The sequence below is a fragment of the Aethalodelphis obliquidens genome, unplaced genomic scaffold (genome assembly GCF_003676395.1).
Source record: "Aethalodelphis obliquidens isolate GAN/ISIS:26980383/991018 unplaced genomic scaffold, ASM367639v1 scaffold40, whole genome shotgun sequence".
NCBI lineage: Eukaryota > Metazoa > Chordata > Mammalia > Artiodactyla > Delphinidae > Aethalodelphis > Aethalodelphis obliquidens.
Genome location: NW_020837984.1, coordinates 11621820 through 11640457, shown reverse-complemented (window position 1 = coordinate 11640457; position 18638 = coordinate 11621820). Strand labels below are relative to the sequence as shown.

At 39.3% G+C, this 18638-nt stretch overlaps 1 long non-coding RNA gene across 1 annotated transcript in view; it reads right to left on the bottom strand.

Annotated features, from left to right (window-relative positions):
* The window catches only part of LOC113633498 (uncharacterized), a 41198-nt gene extending 23324 nt beyond the window's left edge, over positions 1-17874 (bottom strand). Inside the window, exon 1 of the long non-coding RNA XR_003438215.1 lies at positions 17779-17874. This is a non-coding gene — a long non-coding RNA (uncharacterized LOC113633498). The remainder of the gene's footprint in view (positions 1-17778) is intronic.
* Between the last annotated feature and the right edge of the window lie 764 nt (positions 17875-18638).

The window sequence follows — 18638 nt, the reverse complement described above, 5'->3', positions numbered from 1 at the left end:
GATAAAGAAGATGTGGCACATATATACAATTGAATATTACTCAGCCTTAAAAAGAAACGAAATTGAGATATTTGTAGTGAGATGGTTGGGCCTAGAGTCTGTCATACAGAGAGAATACGCGGGCCTCTCACTGTTGTGGCCTCTCCTGTTGCGGAGCACAGGCTCTGGACGCGCAGGCTCAGCAGCCATGGCTCACGGGCCCAGCCGCTCCGCGGCATGTGGGATCTTCCTGGACCGGGGCACGAACCCATGTCCCCTGCATCGGCAGGCGGACTCTGAACCACTGCGCCACCAGGGAAGCCCCTGAATGCCTTTTATGTTTCCTGTTCATTTTGGATGGAAGCAGGAGGAATGAGACTGAGTCATCCTTTAAGTCAGCCCCCTAAGAATAGAGGATTTACTACTAGAGATTGCATAGTTGCAATCTTCAACTGTGTGCATATTATAGGAGGTGAAGGATGGCTTTAACTACAGTTCCAAAAACACGGGACATGACCCAGAGTCCAAAGCCGAAACAAGGAGATGGGAAGTCTGAAACACGAGGAGTCTTATTAAACCAATCAATCAAGAAATATTTATAAAGGGTTAAAATGTGTCTAGTGCTGTATTAGGCAAGAAAAGATCAAACCTCAAGGAAAAGGAGAAAATAATAAATACTTGAAGAGGCAGCACATTATATTATATAAGAATACAAAAGTAAAATTAGTCTCACAAAAGGGAACGAAAGAGCAAGCAGAATACAACAAAAACTAGAAGTTAAAAAAAAATTAGAAAAACAATTGGAAAAGAGAATTAGCTATAAAGGGCTGGTCAAATAACAGTAATGAATAATTTTTCTAAAAAGCAGTTAAGAAAGAGAGTCCCAGCTGTTCTAGGAGAGCAGGGGAGAAGTGAAGTAACAAGACCAAGTCTAAAATATCATATGATGTCGCTTATATGTGGAATCTAAAAAAAAATACAAATGAGCTTATTTACAAAACAGAACTAGACCCACAGACATAGAAAGCAAACTTATGGTTACCAAAAGGGAAGGAGGAGTATAAATTAGGAGTTTGGGATTAACATATATACACTCCTATATAGAAAATAGATAACTAACAAGGACCTACTATATAGCACAGGGAACTATGCTCAATAGTTTGTAATAACCTATAAGGGAAAAGAATCTGAAAAAGAATAGATATATACATATAGATGTATAACCGAATCACTGTGCTATACATCTGAAACTAACACAACACTGTAAATCAACTATACTTCCATAAGAAAAAAAGACCAAGTATAAGCTCATCTAACGTCAGCTCTAGGGGAGACCTCAGGAACCTCACCCCCTGCTTCCTCCAGGAAGAAAGGCAAGTGTCCTGTTGTCAGGTCACATGAAAAAGCAGAACTTAGAGTAGCACCCATGTCTTGGACTCCCCTGCTGCCACTTGCAGTCCAACTGCAGCTCAAGGTCTCAAAGCAAAAGAGAGAAATCATGAAAGCCATGGCCATAAAGAGGAGAAAGGGGCTTGAGAACAGAAAGAGAAGATTGAAGAGAAGACACAGTAGCAAAATATCGTTAGTGTGGCCTGAATTCCAGGAGGTCCAGCCAAGCAGAAAGAGAGGCTGTGCATTTACTTTCCACGTGCCAAATAATTATTTGAGTTTGAAAATGCCCATTTACCTAGGACGCTTGACTTGACTGAATGTCTCTGGGCCCTTTATAGCACCTACTTTTTCTAATTTCAGAAGCACTGAAATACAATTTGAGAAACACTTTAGCACACCCGACCTTTTTCAAATCTCCCAGACAAACTCCAAACTCACCAGCTTTCCCCATCTCAGGAGTGTGAAATCTTATTTTCCAGTTCTCTGCTCAAATTTAACAAGCCACCTCCTACTTAACCTTCTTCTGTGAAACCTGAAAGCACCAGACAATTGTACACCCAACCCTTGCTCCTCTGATCCCCCCAACTCTCCCCATCAGGAGTCCTTAGAGCCACAATTTCAAATCTCTGATAATAGCCCTCGGCGACCCGGAGTGTAACTTAAGGCTTCACTTATGTCTTTGCACCTTAAATACAAAAGAACATGCCCTCACGAAAAAAAAGAAAAAAAGCATCTTTCTACCCATCTTCCCACCCATTGACTTTAAGACAGAAGCATTTAGACATCATTTAATGATCTCCAAACTATCAAAGACTGATTAAATGAATCTATGCGGAGACTGGGGTTTTGTTGATGATATTGTTGTTTTTACTGCTTTCTGGTGAAGATATACTTAGTGAAAACACTAAGGCTCTCAATTAGGCAGCTGGGTGACTTATAAATATATATTTACGTTTGAAGCCTAAGTGGCCATTGGCTTCCCTACTGTTTTACTTAGCTGACAAAACAACTCTATCAAAGTAAGTATTATTCCAAAACCCAACTTCCTGTGCAGAACGCTCCCATGTGCTCCATCAGTCTGGCTCTGTGATGAACTACATCGTTTCTTATAAACTGTCCATGGCCCATAAATTTCCAAGCATAAAGGCTATTACTGTGCTGTGCAAATCTGCTAAGAATTTGGGCCTTTCGAACTCCATTTTTACCTGGTTGGAAATGAGGTTGGGGGAGAAGTCCATCTCCAAACTTCCTCTCTTCCCCTCCTTGTCAGCCCCACTCCCATTTTGATCAGGGACAATCATTTAATGTGCACAAGATTGGAACAGGATTTATTTTGACTGATTTTAAGCAGCTTCTGCATCAAATTAGCATCTTCTTTCTGCGAGTGCTACATATCAGGGAAGGGAAAAGAGAGATTGGGGCAATTTTCTAATTAATCTGGGAAGTGTGGATTGGAAAATTTACAAGGTTAAAAAAATCATTTTTTCTTGTATTAGCTAAATGATTCTAGACAATAGTGGAAGAGGAATCACAAGAGAATGCTTTAGAATACCAGTAAATGGCTAACTATAGTTTATATCGGTGCAAATTACATTACTCAAGACCATATAATAATCAGAAAATGTAAGGCCGCTACCAGATTTCTGGTCTAAAAATGAATAAATTGTCGGGCAGCATCCTAATCCCCATTGGCATCATCTGTTCTCATGTTTGTGCTTTACAGTTTCTAGTGGGTTCATAGACATAATCTCATTCGACCTTCATGAACAGGTACAAAGGATTTAGAAGGAGAAATGGGGCAATGACATGTCATTGTCCCTGAGATTTCTTGACAACTCAGCACCAGTTTCCTTCAGTTTCATTTAATGATGAAAACAAGGGCAGTGATGTGGATAGTGGGTAGATTATGCCATGCAACCCGGAGACCAGGGTATCACTAAACATTTGCTACAAAGGAAATAAAACCATAAGCTGATGTTTTCCAAAGCTAAGCCACTTCAGTTTATCAATGTCAAATCTGATGGTTTTGAGAGCTAATTAATCCACCTTAGAATTTTAAAGGCAGACAGGGAGGACTCCCCAAGTAAAGGAAGGAAGGAAGGAAGGGAGGGAGGGAGGAAGAAAGAAAGATTTCTGTTTATTTCAGACATGGCGTCTCCAAGGGTTTTTCCCTTGTGCTAAAGGATCGGTCTCACCTTGCCATCCTCTAACCTAGAATCTGTCTTTTCACCTTCACACTTCCATTCACATCTCATTAAGTAAACAGCGAGATGCTCATGCTATTGCTAGTCTCTTTGGCACAGAATTACAGTGTTTTGTTGAAGAATTCTTCCTAGCATATAAGGAAATTGTGGTTGTTTGTGTGATGTATTTAGTGCAAAGGGGGCTAGTAAATTTTAAGGAGAGAAGAGTGGTTTTGCTCCCTTAATCACTTTAAAACCATTAAAAAGTTTTTTTTCAGGCAGTTATAATTCTAATGTGAACATATTCATCAAGCATGCTAACTGAATCTAAGCTGCGGGATGTGGAGTAGGGGAGAACAGAGGATGAAATAACATCCCAGCATCTCAGGGTCTGGGTCTAAGTATTCCTTTCAGTAAAGTCTTACTTACTAAATTACTGTTACGTTTATAATATCATGATAGTTTTCGTCTTTCATTTCTTGAAAAATATTGTTTATTGTACTATAATATTTATTCCACAACAAGTAGGATTCAGCAGGGCCATATTTTATTTCCAGATGTAATTGTCTCCACTATTTATATGTAAGATTTTCAATAAAATTCTCTTTCCAGAGAAATATTCAAAATTAATACTATAAGTTTTAATAAAATCACACCCATTGCATGCCATTGAATGATTTTTAAAATCCCAATAGAAAAATCCTAGGTAACTGAAATAAGATGTAAAAACTAGCACAGAAAGTTATTTTTCATTGTTTACTCTGGGATTCATTCATTTAAAGTGCTTATTATGTTGTGCAAGATGAGCTTATTCTCTCATGGAAGTTTTCTTTTGAAAAGATCACAGGGCTTCCCTGGTTGTGCAGTGGTTAAGAATCCGCCTGCCAATGCGGGGGACACGGGTGCGAGCCCTGGTCGGGGAAGATGCCACATGCTGTGGAGCAACGAAGCCTGTACGCCACAACTAATGAGCCGGCGATCTAGAGCCCGCGAGACACAACTATTGAGCCCACGTGCCACAACTACTGAAGCCCGCGTGCCTAGAGCCCGTGCTCCGCAACAAGAGAAGCCACCGCAATGAGAAGCCCTCACACCGCAACAAAGAGTAGCCCCCGCTCACCGCAAGTAGAGAAAGCCTGCGCGCAGCAATGAAGACCTAACACAGCCAAAAATTAAAAAAATAAATAAAATTAATAAATTTTTTTAAAAAAGATCATAAAATCTCACTGTGAATATTTAACTGAAGAGTAATAACACAGTGTCAGATAACTTACACAGCATAATGGTGTAACACTGTGCATTTTGACATCTGTCCAGACAGATGTTTAAAACTTAAGTTCTTCAAGATTTTTTTTTTTAAGTTTCATATAGAAAGAGCTGGGAATCATTTTTATACTAAAGCTACTTTGTTACAATTTCACTGTCAACAATTTAATTAATTGAAAGAGAGGCAGAAGAAAACTGATTTTTACAGGCTTTCTAAGAAGAATTTGGTCAAGTTGAAAAAAAAAGATCTGCAGCAACTTTTCTTACTGACATACCATCGTCAAACACCTTATCTATTTACATGGCTTACATGTACATATAAATATAGTTTCTTATTTGGGTTTTTTTTTTCTTGATTTGAGTCAGTGTTGCGAGTAATTTGATCTCGAAAAGGAATCATTAACCTTCAAAGCAACAACAGCCATGTTTTGTTAGGATGTGTTCAGAAAGTAACTCTGAGTTATCCTCCTCATATGCCATAATGTCACTGCTAAGTATGAATGTGATATATTTCTTTTTAATTAAAATTAGTTGCATTGTGGTGTGATTTTTTAATAACTTCAGTGTCTTCGGATTTGTACATTTTAGATTCATGTTGGAACTTGTACATCACCACATGCTGATTGCAAAATTCATTAGCGCGTAAATCATGCTTTAGTGATAGTCCTTTAAACAAAGTTGGTTTGACTGCGAAGCACTCACTGGTTGGCTTATTTATTATGAAGTTTTGTCAGGCAGAGCAGTTAAGTTAATCAGTAACCAATAAAAGATTTAAACCTATAGATATGTCAGCCAATTTATTACTAACAAATGTTTGGGACTTTTGTGCATCTCCATACCGCATGCAAAGTTGAAAGGAGATTTCCTAGTTCCTTTGAAAACAGAAAAGAGCATACATTATTTTTTTGAGTTTTATTGTCTGACTATATGTCCGTAGAAGCTACTTCACTTGATTTGCTTTAGAATCAATTTGCAGTTTTCCATATCTGTTTTTCTGCATGGCTTGGGGTGTTGCTATCACTTAAGATAAAGTCTTTTCACTTAGCCCATGTCTCTCGTAGGTATATAATATCAGTACCTTTCAACAAGGTTAAGTGAATTCACTCTTGGAAGGTTTTGAGGTTATAATCCTCTTATTCTGTAAATTTTTATGGAAGAAAATTATGATGCCAAACATAATTAGGACCAAATTCAAACTGATAGGCAAAAGCTTCTTTTTCCTCCACTGGGCCATTTTAGAAAATAAACAAGAAGTATGAAATATCGTGACTTTAACAGTGGAATTTATGTACAAGCTGTGAAACTGAAAAAAATCCTTGGGTCTCAGTTTCCTCGTCTTTAAAATGATGCAGGGGAAGGGGTAGAGGATTGAAATAGATCATATCTAAATTCCTTGCAAGTATTGAAATTGTACAATCTTATGAGTCCATTACAATCCCCTTTTAAATCACAGGAGAATACATTTGTAACTCCAAAGCTAACGCAATGTCATGCAATGACGTCTTTTCAACAAATAGTTACCCATAGTGATGACTTGGTACTTACAGACCATGTTCCCAAAGACAAAGTTAAGGGAAGATTTCAGGCTTTTGTCTAGAAAATCCAGGTCAATCTAACCTATGATACGGCCAGACAATAAAGATTTCAGAACAGAATAAACATTCTCAATCATTTTTGGATGAATTATTGAGGTGATTGTTCAAATTTCCACTTCCTTTTGCCAGAGCCTCTAAATATTCTCTCTGTTTTTCTCTATAAGGCGTTGGGGGTGAAGTTCAGGGGTTCATTTTTTTAGTCTATTTTTAACTCTTTCAGTCAACAAAGGAGATACATAAAATATTTTCACCAAAACAGTATCTCTGCTAAGTTAAAAATAATTTAAAATACAGTAACCAGGAGACTATGATATTTGGCTGCCTTGAAATGAGTCAAATTTAAGTGGAAAACTCATTTCCACCAATCTAGGTACTCAAGTACAAAACTATGCCTTTCTAATTCACCTTCCACTTATGCCCAAAGTTCAGTGTATCAGGAGAGCAGAAATATTTTGTGTCACTTTTGTGCTTGATGTTAAAATAAAAATAGGGGGTGGGGTGGGGAAATACCACCTGGAGTAAATTTTGAGTTTTGTTTGATGCAACAATTTTTATCACAGAAACATCATACCCATTCGAAATCTGTTTGTGGCATGATCTCAAATGTTGTACAGTCTTTAATGGACTTGATAGGGCTAGTCTTGGAGGAGCAAGACCCTAATTTCTTCCAAAGGCATCCTTCTTTGAATTAAACAGTAAGAAGGGGGAAACACTGTGTTAATATGTTTTAACTGCTAAATGTTGAAGTATATAAAGGTCCAAAATATTCAACTTGTCTCTTTCCATGGTACCTTAAAAATTTGTCAGTTAAATCACACTCAACTAAATACTGAGCCAGTAGGCTCAAAGCTTTGCAGGCTCTTCCAGACATCTATATGTGCCCAGAGGAAGCCAAACATATTTTTGTAAACTGTAACTAGAATTACTTGGTTGCATGTAATAGAAAAACTCAAAATAACAGTGACAAACAAAAAAGAAGGGAAGGAAGGAAGGAAGGAAGGAAGGGCAAAAGTTTCTTTCTCATGTAAAAATAGAGATAAGCAGCTTAGAAGTAGTAAAGTGACTCCAAGCTATCATCAATGACCCAAGTGTCTATCTTTCGCTCTATGATCCTACCAAGAGGTTTCTATCCTCAAGGTCAACTTCATGGTTACAGATAGTTGCTAGAACTTTAGCTATCACTTCCCAGTTGCTCCTCTAACAAAGTAGGAATAACAGAAGGGCAAAAGGGTTTCCTCCTAGCTGAGTCGACTTCTTTGAGCAGCCTTCCCAGAACTGCACAGAGCACTTCTGCTCTTTGGCCAGTCCCATGACCACACTTCGTTGCAAGAGAGGCTGGGAACCATCTCTAACTCTAGGTGGCAATGGGCCTGCCTAAAATTCAAGTTCTCTTCTTAAGGAGGAAAGGGTACTGGATATTGGGGTAGACAAGAATCAGCCTCTGCTATGGGAATGCTTAAATGTCTACGGTGTGAAATATTTTTAGAGGACTATTCCAAGAATACACATTTTTTCCCTCAGAAGGGGAAAGAGGTTTGCTGTCGAAGGCTATCCCTAATGCCAAACTGTGGAATATGGGTGGTGATAGGTGGAGTGCTAAGTCTTAGAGGCTGGACTTCACTAGAGTCTGGTAAAAACCAACTTCCAAGCAGAAAAAGAAATTGTGCATCTGTTGCCAAGTCTTTCAGCTCATTGGAGACATTACAGAGGTGAGAATTAGGCCGTGGCAGTGCCAGGCACCCAGGGAATTTGTTGACATTTATGCTAAGCACAGTAGAGAGGAGGGATAGGACTCCACACAGATCCGGTTTGGAATGGGCTGTCTGCATGACTCTCTACATGCCCTGATTCTTGGTTTCTTTTCCTCCAAATAAGCGAATAAACATGCCTCAAAGGGTTGCTGTAACATTAAATCGGGAATTCCATAAATCACACATGCTCAATAAACAGCAGCTCTTAAGACTATGATCATGCATGTTTTTAACCTTTGATTTAGAACAAGATAAGCAACCCAGTGTTCCAGAGACATAGAGGGCGTTGTTCACCTTGTATATGTAGTGTGTATCTCTCTCACTTTTCCCTACTTTTCTTCTGCACTCTTATTTCTGTTTCTAGCCCAGGTTAATTCTCCCTTCCTACCACTTAGGACTCTCAACTGTATTCATGTCATAATATTGTGTAAACCCATGAGTTACTACTCCAACTCTATGAAAAGTGCGTGGTCTCAAAGAGTCACAGTTATGAGAGACAGAAGAGCGTAATGATTAAGACCTTGGGCTCTAGCATCAAACTTGAAACCCCAGAATCAACACTTGGTCAAGAGCCCTTAACCTTTCTAGGTCTCAGTTTCCTCACCTGTAAATTGGAAATAATAATTCCTCTCTCATGAGTAGTGCACATAAAGCACTGAGGTCATAGCCTGGCACATGATAAACAATGAATGAATGAAGGTGATTGTAATGTTGTTAGAAACAGGAGTGGGATGGAAGAGAAGTCACATTCATCGGGGGCCTCCTCTATGCCAGGCGCTATACTTTATCATAAAGTTTTCTATAGCTTTTATTCCTTGCATTGATCCTACAAGTTGTAAGCCTTTCTTAACAGATGAGGAAACTGATGCTTGGAATGACGAAAGAACTTGTGAAAGATAGAGAACAAATCAATGACAGTGGCATTACTTGGTCTCAGGTCTGTATTTCCAAAGGTCATAATCTCTCCACTCACTCACCAGGAAGAAGCTGGTGTGCCAATTTCTAATTCAACCTCTTGAGACACCAAAGAGGCAGAGAAAAATTTAGAACACAGGATACAATTACTTTCAGCACTGAAATGACCTCAGAAGAATATGTTCAGCCTCTGACATGAATAAGTCTTCTTTTCAATATAGGGTCTATCATCTAATATACTTTCAATGTCAGAATGACTCAATCACTATGGAACTTTAGAAAACCTACTGCTGGTGTAGTTTTTAAAATTTTAATTTAAATGTTATTTTTATTTTGCCCCACAGCAAAAGTTCCTTTATATGACTGCCATTCAAATATTACACATGGATCTGAAACAGTTAAGTAAAATGAACAGTATTTTTTAACGATACCTCTCATGTAAGAAACCTGTGTATTTATAGATCTTCTGGTAATTCTCTACATTAATTCCTTGACCTCATACTGACCGGAGAAGGTCAACAACTCCTGTAATGTCCCCGAGTGGTACATTTTCCTCTCTAACTTAGCTGAAAACTACATAAAAGCTCAGGCAGTCAGAAAGCACCCAAATAGCTATACAGCTGAGATGACCCCACAATGCAAGTTAATCCCTCCAAGGTCAATTGTAATTTATGTTCAATTAACTGGCTCAAGAAACCTGTTTTAGACAGAAACCAGAAATTAGGAAACCCGTTGCTTGACTTTTTAGTGGGGAACCCTTGCTGTGAAAGCCACTATTTGGGCACAAAATAAGAGGCTAACACAGGCTTTTTTCCTGGGTGCACTTACATCTCCTCAGCTGACCATACCGACTCCCTCCAGGGATGTGCTGGAAACCTGAAGGATTTGGATGGAAAGTCTATTGTTCCTGTGGCTACTAGATACTGTGCAAGGGAATGTGACTGCCAACCTCAGTCTCCACTTTAGCATGGAAGGTACCAAGTTAAGCTTCCTTTAGGGGCCATCAAAAAGACAGGAGGCAGTGAGAGCCGCTCCCACTGACCATATCTGAGAAATAATAGCATAAAAATAAATAATGTACTATTGAAGCAGAACCCATTAAATAAAACAAGAATCCATCAGTCCATACGGATAGAAATAAGGAAATGGATAAATAAATAAAGGAGGAAAAAGGGAAAGCTTTTTTTTACAATAGAATACCTACTGATAAATATATTAAAATGTTGGAGTTAGAAGACCATCAGTGGATGTGAAAACCAGTGAATAAAGTTTTGATGAGGAAGAAGATAGTTACACAATAATCTCAAACAATCTCTTACTTGGCAGACAACACCTTAATCAACTGAACAAAGTTAATGTCACCAGTACTGGAACAAACAGACATCACGTGCCAGCTGACGCCGTGGACTGAGGGCATCTCATCTCTTCTGTGGTGCCCTTGCCAAACATGCATAACCTGAGTACAATCGTAAGGAAACATCATGCAAACCTCAACTGAGGCACATTCCATGAAATAACTGGTCTGTATTCTTCAAAATGTCAAGGTCAAGAAAGACCAAGAAAGATTGAGAAACTGTTTACTCCAGATTTAAGGCCACTAAAGGAAGATGACAAGTAAAATGTCATGTATGATCCCGGATTAGATTCTAAGTCAGGAAAAAATATATATAAAGGACATTGTTTTGGCAATTGATGAAACTTGAATATGGACTGTGGATTAGATAACAGTATTGCATCAATGTTCAATTTCCTGATTTTAATAACTTGTCTGTATTTATGTATGAAAATGTCCTTGTTCTTAGAACATACCCACTAAAGTATTTAGTAGTAAAAGCGGGCATGTCACCAACTCAATCTCAAAGGGTTCAGGAAAAAATTATATGTTATATGAAAGAGAAAGAGAGAATGATAAAGCAAAAGTCAAAATGTATACAATTAGTGATATCTGGGTAAAGGATTAAAGGATTACAGGAGTTGTTTGTATTATTCTTGCAACTTTTCTATAAGTTTAAAATTATATCAAAATGAAAGCTATTTTTTAAAAAATTTTTAATTTAAAACTACAGCAGAACAAAATCATTATTAGTTAAGATACATTCTAAAGTATATGAAAGAGAGAAGAACTGGTATCTAGTGTTTGATGTACAATATTCCAGAATAAAAGAGACAGTGAGAAAAGGAGGGAAACAGGGAGGGATAAATTGGGAGATTGGGATTGACATATACACACTACTATACATAAAATAGATAACTAATAAGGACCTACTGTATAGCACAGGGAACTCTACTCAGTTCTCTGTAATAACCTATCTGGGAAAAGAATCTAAAAAAGAGTGGATCTATGTATATGTATAACTGATTCACTTTGCTGTTGTACATCTGAAACTAACACAACATTGTAAATCAATACTCCAACATATACTCTAATATAAATAAGTAATAAATAAATAAGGAGGGAAACAGATTAAAAAAAGTAACAAAATGTCGATCATTCTAATTCTTGAATTTGGGTGATAGGTACATGGGGATTTGTTGTCCCAGTCTCTCTACTTTTGTGTATGTTTGAAATTTTTCCATAATAAAAAGGTTTTAACATTGTAAACCCACCTAAATTGATGCCCATCCTCCAACTCCAGTGATGACAATGATGCTAACTCAATACCCTCCCCCCTATACTGCATTCCAGTTCACCCACATTCCTGATAGTCTGGGTGAAAACTCTGGATGGTTTGGCCCAATCTCCAGATTATAATTTGGGTTCAAAAGCAGCATTTTATGGGAATTAAATGACACTTATTGGACATTCACTGATGTCCCAATACAGCAAGTAAGAGCTACCTGCTGCATTCTTAATGCATTTTGCTAATACAGAGTGATAGAGGTTTCTGTTCATCATTTCTTCTATTCAGAAAACATGTTCTACAGCACAGCTGGAATCAGAAACCCTAGAAACTGGACAAGCTTTCAGAAAGGCAGCCAGAGGGAAGGAGCTATTCTTACCACCCTCTGAGACGACACATTCCCACACATTGCATGAACTTGACATTAGGTTCTGGAAGATTTCCATTTGAGACAACATTTATATCTTTGACTGGCTATAAAAATTTAAATCTTGGGGAAATAAGTAGAAAAAAATCACTACCTAATGTAAGATTGAAAACAAAAGTCAACATCAAGCTTCAATAGACACTTCCTGAAATATGATGGAACACTAAGTCCTTCTGGGAACCCGGACCAAACAGGAGATCCTCATGTCTACTATGACTTTCATCCCTGAAAGAAGCCCAGGTGCTACTTCATTTAGAACGTGAGAAAGCAAAGTAAAAGGGTCATGGAGTTAAACCATTTAGTAGCGACTGCGGTAATAACGATGAAATTTAAATGTGTATAGCAAGTTTGAAAAAGTACCACCATAAAATGATAAATAAATAAAAAGCACCACAGAGACATTCATTGTTTCATTTCATTCCCACAAACATCTGTAAGGTAGGCTTGGAAGGTAGAATTCATCCCTATCTTACAGGTGAATAAACTGGCGCTCACTATGAATGATGTCACCAAAGTCATACAATAGGGAAATGAGGAGGCTAGGATTCATTCTCATAAGATTTCCCAGCTCCCAATTACCCGTATTATTCCCGAGAACAAACACCAGGAAAATTCACGTAGGCAAACATTTAATGAACATCCTGCTGTTCACAGCAGCTTCAGTACCTCACCTGTCATGGTTTCTCTAAAGCAGACTTTACAAATCAGCATAGATTATTCTAAGTCAACAGCTACAAACAGGTTCACAAGACAAAGTCAGATCTGTTTTCAGTAGAATCCGATATCAACATATTATTCACAGAAACACACAACTTGAGGCCATGGAGATTCTCCTGTCAACATCATGTGCCTGGGAGGATTTGAGAAAATCATTTTTAATTAAAAGTGCCAAACATTAGAATCAACCTGAGATATTCGAAATACTAAAGAGAATTAACCAGATAGGATGACTGGCCTAAATTTCACAGTTAATAAAGGGAGTAAAATCATTGACTTAACCTTTGTGCTCAGATGCAGGTTTAATTCCTACTACACATAATGAAAACGCTGCCTGCAAACTCCATAACCAAACTTCATAAAAATGCAGCATTATCATTTGAAACCTACTGTATTTTAAAAATGATTCCAAGAGAGGTTATGCAGATCTGGATGCACCAGGAGGTGAAGGAGGTTCAGGAAAGTCCAGGAGCAGAGAAGAGTGATGAAGTCTCCTCCCATAGTAAGCACTGCAAAAGTATTTGATAAATATTTGATACGGAAATAAAGTGGAGGTAAATTCAGGGTTTTCTTAGCAGACATATCCTGGGTTCATTTTTATATTAAAAATGAACAACTGGGACTTCCTTGGTGGTCCCAATACACTTGGGAGTCCCGATGCACTCCCAATTACAGGGGGCCTGGGTTCGATTCCTGGTCGATTCCTGGTCAGGGAACTAGGTCCCGCATGCCACAACTAAAGATCCTGCATGCCACGACAAAGACCCGGTGCAGCCAAATAAATAAATAAATATTAAAAAAAAAAACAGAAAAAAGACCAAACCTAAAAGAAAAAAAAGAACAGCTGATGTGGTTACTATTTCTCAGATTGTTGAGGGATCCAAACTCTAAGTTTCTCTCGGTATTAGTTTGCTAGGGCTGCTGTAACAAAAACCACAGACGGGTGGGGGAAAAACAACAGAAATTTATTTCCTCAGTTCTGATGGTCCAAAATCAAACTACTGTTGGCTTTGATTTCTTCTGAGGCCTCTCTGGGCTTGCAGATGGCTGCCTTCTCCCTGTGTTTTCACATGGCTTTTCTCTCTGTGCGTGTGCATTCCTGGTGTCTCTTTTTGTGTACAAATGTCTTCTTATTTTTAGGACACCAGTCATATCGGGTTAAGGTCCATCCATATGATCTCATTTAACCTTAATGATCTTTTTAAAGGCCCTATCTCCAAATACAGTCACATTTTGAGGTACTAAGCAACGCCTAGTTAAGGCTCTAGCATGTGAATTTGGGTGGCCCACAACATTCCCATTGCCTGAATCCTCAGCCCATTTATTGGAGAGTCTTTGAGCCAAGCTGAAACAAATTTCACCTGGTATTTGAACACCTTCCCCAAGCCAAAACAAGTTTCAGATTTTCACCAAACTCATGTTGGCAGGGTTCCCCTTGTACCCTCTGTCTGCCCCCCACTGTAAGTATAGAGGTACTGGTTTATTCTAATAATAGAGCAAAATTTAGAGAAAACATCTCTTTACCTACTTGAAAGCTATCCAACTTCATTTTTCCTAAAAAGAAGAGGCAATACTTCAGATATTTACTTGAATCAACTTATTGGAGTTGATTGTCCCATTTGCCCTGTTACCTGCTAGACAACCACAAGGTTACCTTTATCTTTGTTTCTATAACCAACAAAGGTGAAAATACTATCAGGTAGAAAAGTATATAATTTAGTCAATGACAAAGGCAAAACATTCCTGTGGCATGTCTTTTGCGGGGCGTGTGGAGAGATCCTGCAGCTAGACATCAAGAGTTCATGCTGGGTGAGGGCCTTTAGCTCCCTGCTTCTCATCTCAAGCCACTGCTCTAAGTTACTCTTCTAGAGAGAAGATGTATAATGAAGGCTTGACTATATCTTACAGGTGCCTCAGGATATTGTGGAATGTTGTAACTCTAATATTTGTCAATTACATAACATGACATGAATATGTCAATGATGAAGAAAGAGTGATGTTGTACACCACTGACAGCAAAATCTTCCACCTAACAGGCGACCCTATTTCTGGTGACCTTGCCACTGATTTTCACTGTTTTCCTGCCCCCAGAATGAGATCTCTGACACTGCAGACTTTGCGTTGCAAAAAGTCCTCCAGGGACTTCCCTGGTGGTCCAGTGGTTAAGAATCTGCCTTCCAATGTGGGGGATGTGGGTTCAATCCCTTGTCGGGGAACTAAGAGCCCACATGCCATGGGGCAACTCAGCCCGTGCGCTGCAACTACTGAGCACACGGGCCACAACTAGAGAGAGCCGCCAGCGCCGCAATGAAGAGCCCACGCACCGCAATGAAAGATCCCACATGCCGCAACTAAGACCCAATGCAGCCAAAAAAAAAAAAAAAAAAGTCCTCCACAAACAAGTGGATGAGTTAACACACTCTCCCCTGATATAAAACAACTCAAAATGCTTAAACATTGCTGAAGAAAATCACACAGCCATGCACAAAAGGCTGCCCCTTGGTCTCCAATTCCTCTTTTGTCCTTGACACTGACAAGCAAGCTTTGCATTTCTGGTCAGCTTCCTCTCCCATTTTCCGTTGTGATATTAACATTTAACCTTCTCAAGTCTTTCCCTTTCTGCTACGCTTAGGGTGACCAATCTTCCTGGTTTGTCCAGGACTAAGTGGGTTCCCTGGTAGGATATGGGACTTTCAGTGCAAAAACCTTTTTACCCTCCTAACCCCTCACTTATCATCAAATGACTACCCATATCTCAAAAAAGAAAATTAAGGTTATCAGGTGTGAACTGCCCCCAAATTTTTTCTCCACCAACCCCTACCTGGACATACATCTGTAGCCTTCACTTGCCTTTAGTCTTAGAGGCTAGCATACCCTCTCTGTTGCAATTTCAACATTCCCTCCTCTTTCCCCTCATTATACAAATATGCACAAGTCTTCCCCATCTTCAAAATCGGATATCCTCCCCCCACCATGTTCCCCTTTATTGACAGCCCTACTCCAAGCCTTTCCTTCACCATAAACTTCCTGAAAGAGATCCAGAATGATCTCATATACTCCAATGGCTCCTCCCAAATTTTTATCTCCAGCCCACTCCTCTCTACTAAAAGGCTATGTCTTCATTTTCCGAATGAACATCTTATCTTGATAACCCACAAGTTTCTCAAACTCAAAATTTCTAAAACCAAGCTACCATTCTTCTTTCCAACACGCCCCTTCTTCTAAAGTTACTGTGCCAGCAAATGGAACCACAATCTGCCCAAATTTCCAAACCAGAAACCATGCCCTTTCTTTCATCTTCTCTTTATTCCCCACCCCCTACACCCATACTAGCCTCCTGTCTCCTAAATACCTTCTCTTATTCATCACTTTCACTCCTGGACTCCACTGTTATCACAACAGCCTCCTCGCTGGTTTCTCAGGCCCCACCTCCTTCAGACTATCTTTCATGAGCTTGTCTGTGAGGTCACAGATCAAGTTATTCCTACTATGTGGGAGTATAGAAAATCTTTGATTTAGCCTTCTAAACACCAAACTGGCTACAAGGATGTCTCCTTGGGCTTCGTGAACAATTTCTAATTTGTTCACAAAAATGACTGCATCGATGTCCCCACTGGCTTTGTGGCTGATTCAAACAACAGTATAAATTAAAGTAGTCAAAGGTAGTCAAAAAGGCTGCCCGTGTTTCTTTGTAGGAATGCCATGTATAGTCCCTATATCTGTTTTACCCTGGCCTCTGGGGGTTAATGTTTGCTAACAAGTTGAGCTGTTACAGAAGCCACTGGTCATTTCACACCATTAGCTGTTATGATTTTCAACTTATGTCCTACGATATCTCCTCCTGCTTCTCTGCTCCAGCCACAGTGGCAAACTTGTCATTTTCTAAGTAAGCCACTTTCCCTCCCAACCCAGTGCCCTTGCCTGGAATACCCTTCTCCTCCTTCAACATTCTCAAACTAATCTATTCAGAAATTAACAATAACACTTTTCACTTGGTAAAAGAAAAGACCACTGGAGGGTCGCATCTGCCTAGAAGTTGTGCTGCTCCTGGCACAGTTTGCAATCAAAGCTCTTCTTTGCCCTGCTCTGTACCATAGGAGGGCTGATCTGGTGTTTCCCAGGTTCTGCATCAGCTGGTTTCTTGCTGGATTTAGCTGAAAGGGGGTCCTGGTGATGGATTAGAGAGTGAAAGACAGGACTGCAGAATACTTCTCTCTCACTTATCTTCTCCATAGCTCCAGCTCCACTACACACGTTGCCCTGTTACATCTTCTACAAAGTGACTGACCCCTGGTGTCTGATACCTGCTTCTTCTGTCCATCTGGTCTACCTGGGGCAACAGCCTTCTGAGATTGCTCAGCTCTGATTGCCTTCGAAGCCCCTCCTGTCCTCTGTGTAACCAATTCACTATGGTCAATTCTTTCCCTTATATATAATACTCAGAGTGGCTTCTGTTTTTCCTGGTTGAACTTGGATATAAAAAAAACAAAAAAAACATTTCCTAAAAAAAACAAAAAAACATTTCCTCATCTCTACTCCTCCTGCCTTGAGCCCACCAGAAAGGCTCTCAAGGGCTCTCTTCCTCCAGGTTGCTGGTTTAACTTTTGTGTCTCCACAGCACCTGTGTATACTGCTATGTGTTGGGATTGTGGTTTTCTTATCAGCTCCACCCCTGGCTGAGCTCTTGAGGGCAGAGACAATGTCCTGTTAATCTCAGCACCCGCCATGTCCTGCTCACAGCTTAGGGGACATTAGGTGCTCAAGATTTTAAAACACACACGTGCACATGCATGCACACACACAGCTTTTTCGGTCTAAAAAAGGATTCCATGTAATATGCTAGAAATATACAAAGATTTAAGGCAAGACCCGGAATAGAGTAACAAAGAATTTCAGTGAAAGCTAGTAAAAATGTGGATTTTTTTTTCTTACTGTGGATTTTTTCATGAAAGGGGAAGGCACGCTAGTAGTTGGGTTTCCTTCTTCTCTTTGGAGTACGGCATGTTGTTTTTCAGTCCGCTGGATCACAGTCCTGTCATTGGTGGAAAATTCACCTTTTATTTCATTGCAGCAACTTAATCAGTACAGGTATTAATTACCCTAGCAACTGCTTTGGAACAATAAGGCACTGTCTGGTGGCCAAGCAGGGAAAAATCAAAGGAAAGCATCTCAGGATTCTAAGAGACCCTCACAACTTTGAGGACAGAGGACTATTCCCTTAGGAATCAGGACTCCTCCAGAAAAAATCTGGAGCTTTTTGAGAGAGGAACTTAATTATTATATTCAATATAATTTAAAGCAACTCCTTACCACATTTTGCAATGCAACGTGATTTACAAAGCAGAAATACAGTAATATCATTTAGAGACCAGGCAAAAGATCCATTTAAGATAACAGATATGATGTTCTAGCTGTAGAGTCAGGATTATTAATCAGAGTACCTGGAAATTTGGTCGCTGATTTAGCGCCATCCCCATCGCACCCCACCACAACTCTCCGCTGGAGAATCCTTTTCAACTTGGGCGTAAGTGTGGTACAACAGTATGTCTCTATCTGGACTGTATTTTTATGGACATCTTGAATTCAATGTACCATAAAATCCTTAAACATTAAAGTCATCGCAGCACCCTTAACATGGCAATATTTTTACTGCAAGGAAACCAGAAAACAGGTTTATAATCATCTCCTTAAGACTGTGGAGGGATGTGCAAAAAGAATTCATTCCCCCTTAATCGTAACAGTGTATTTCCTATTATAAAATGTGCCTAGAGTTGACTTCCTGCTCTGGTGTG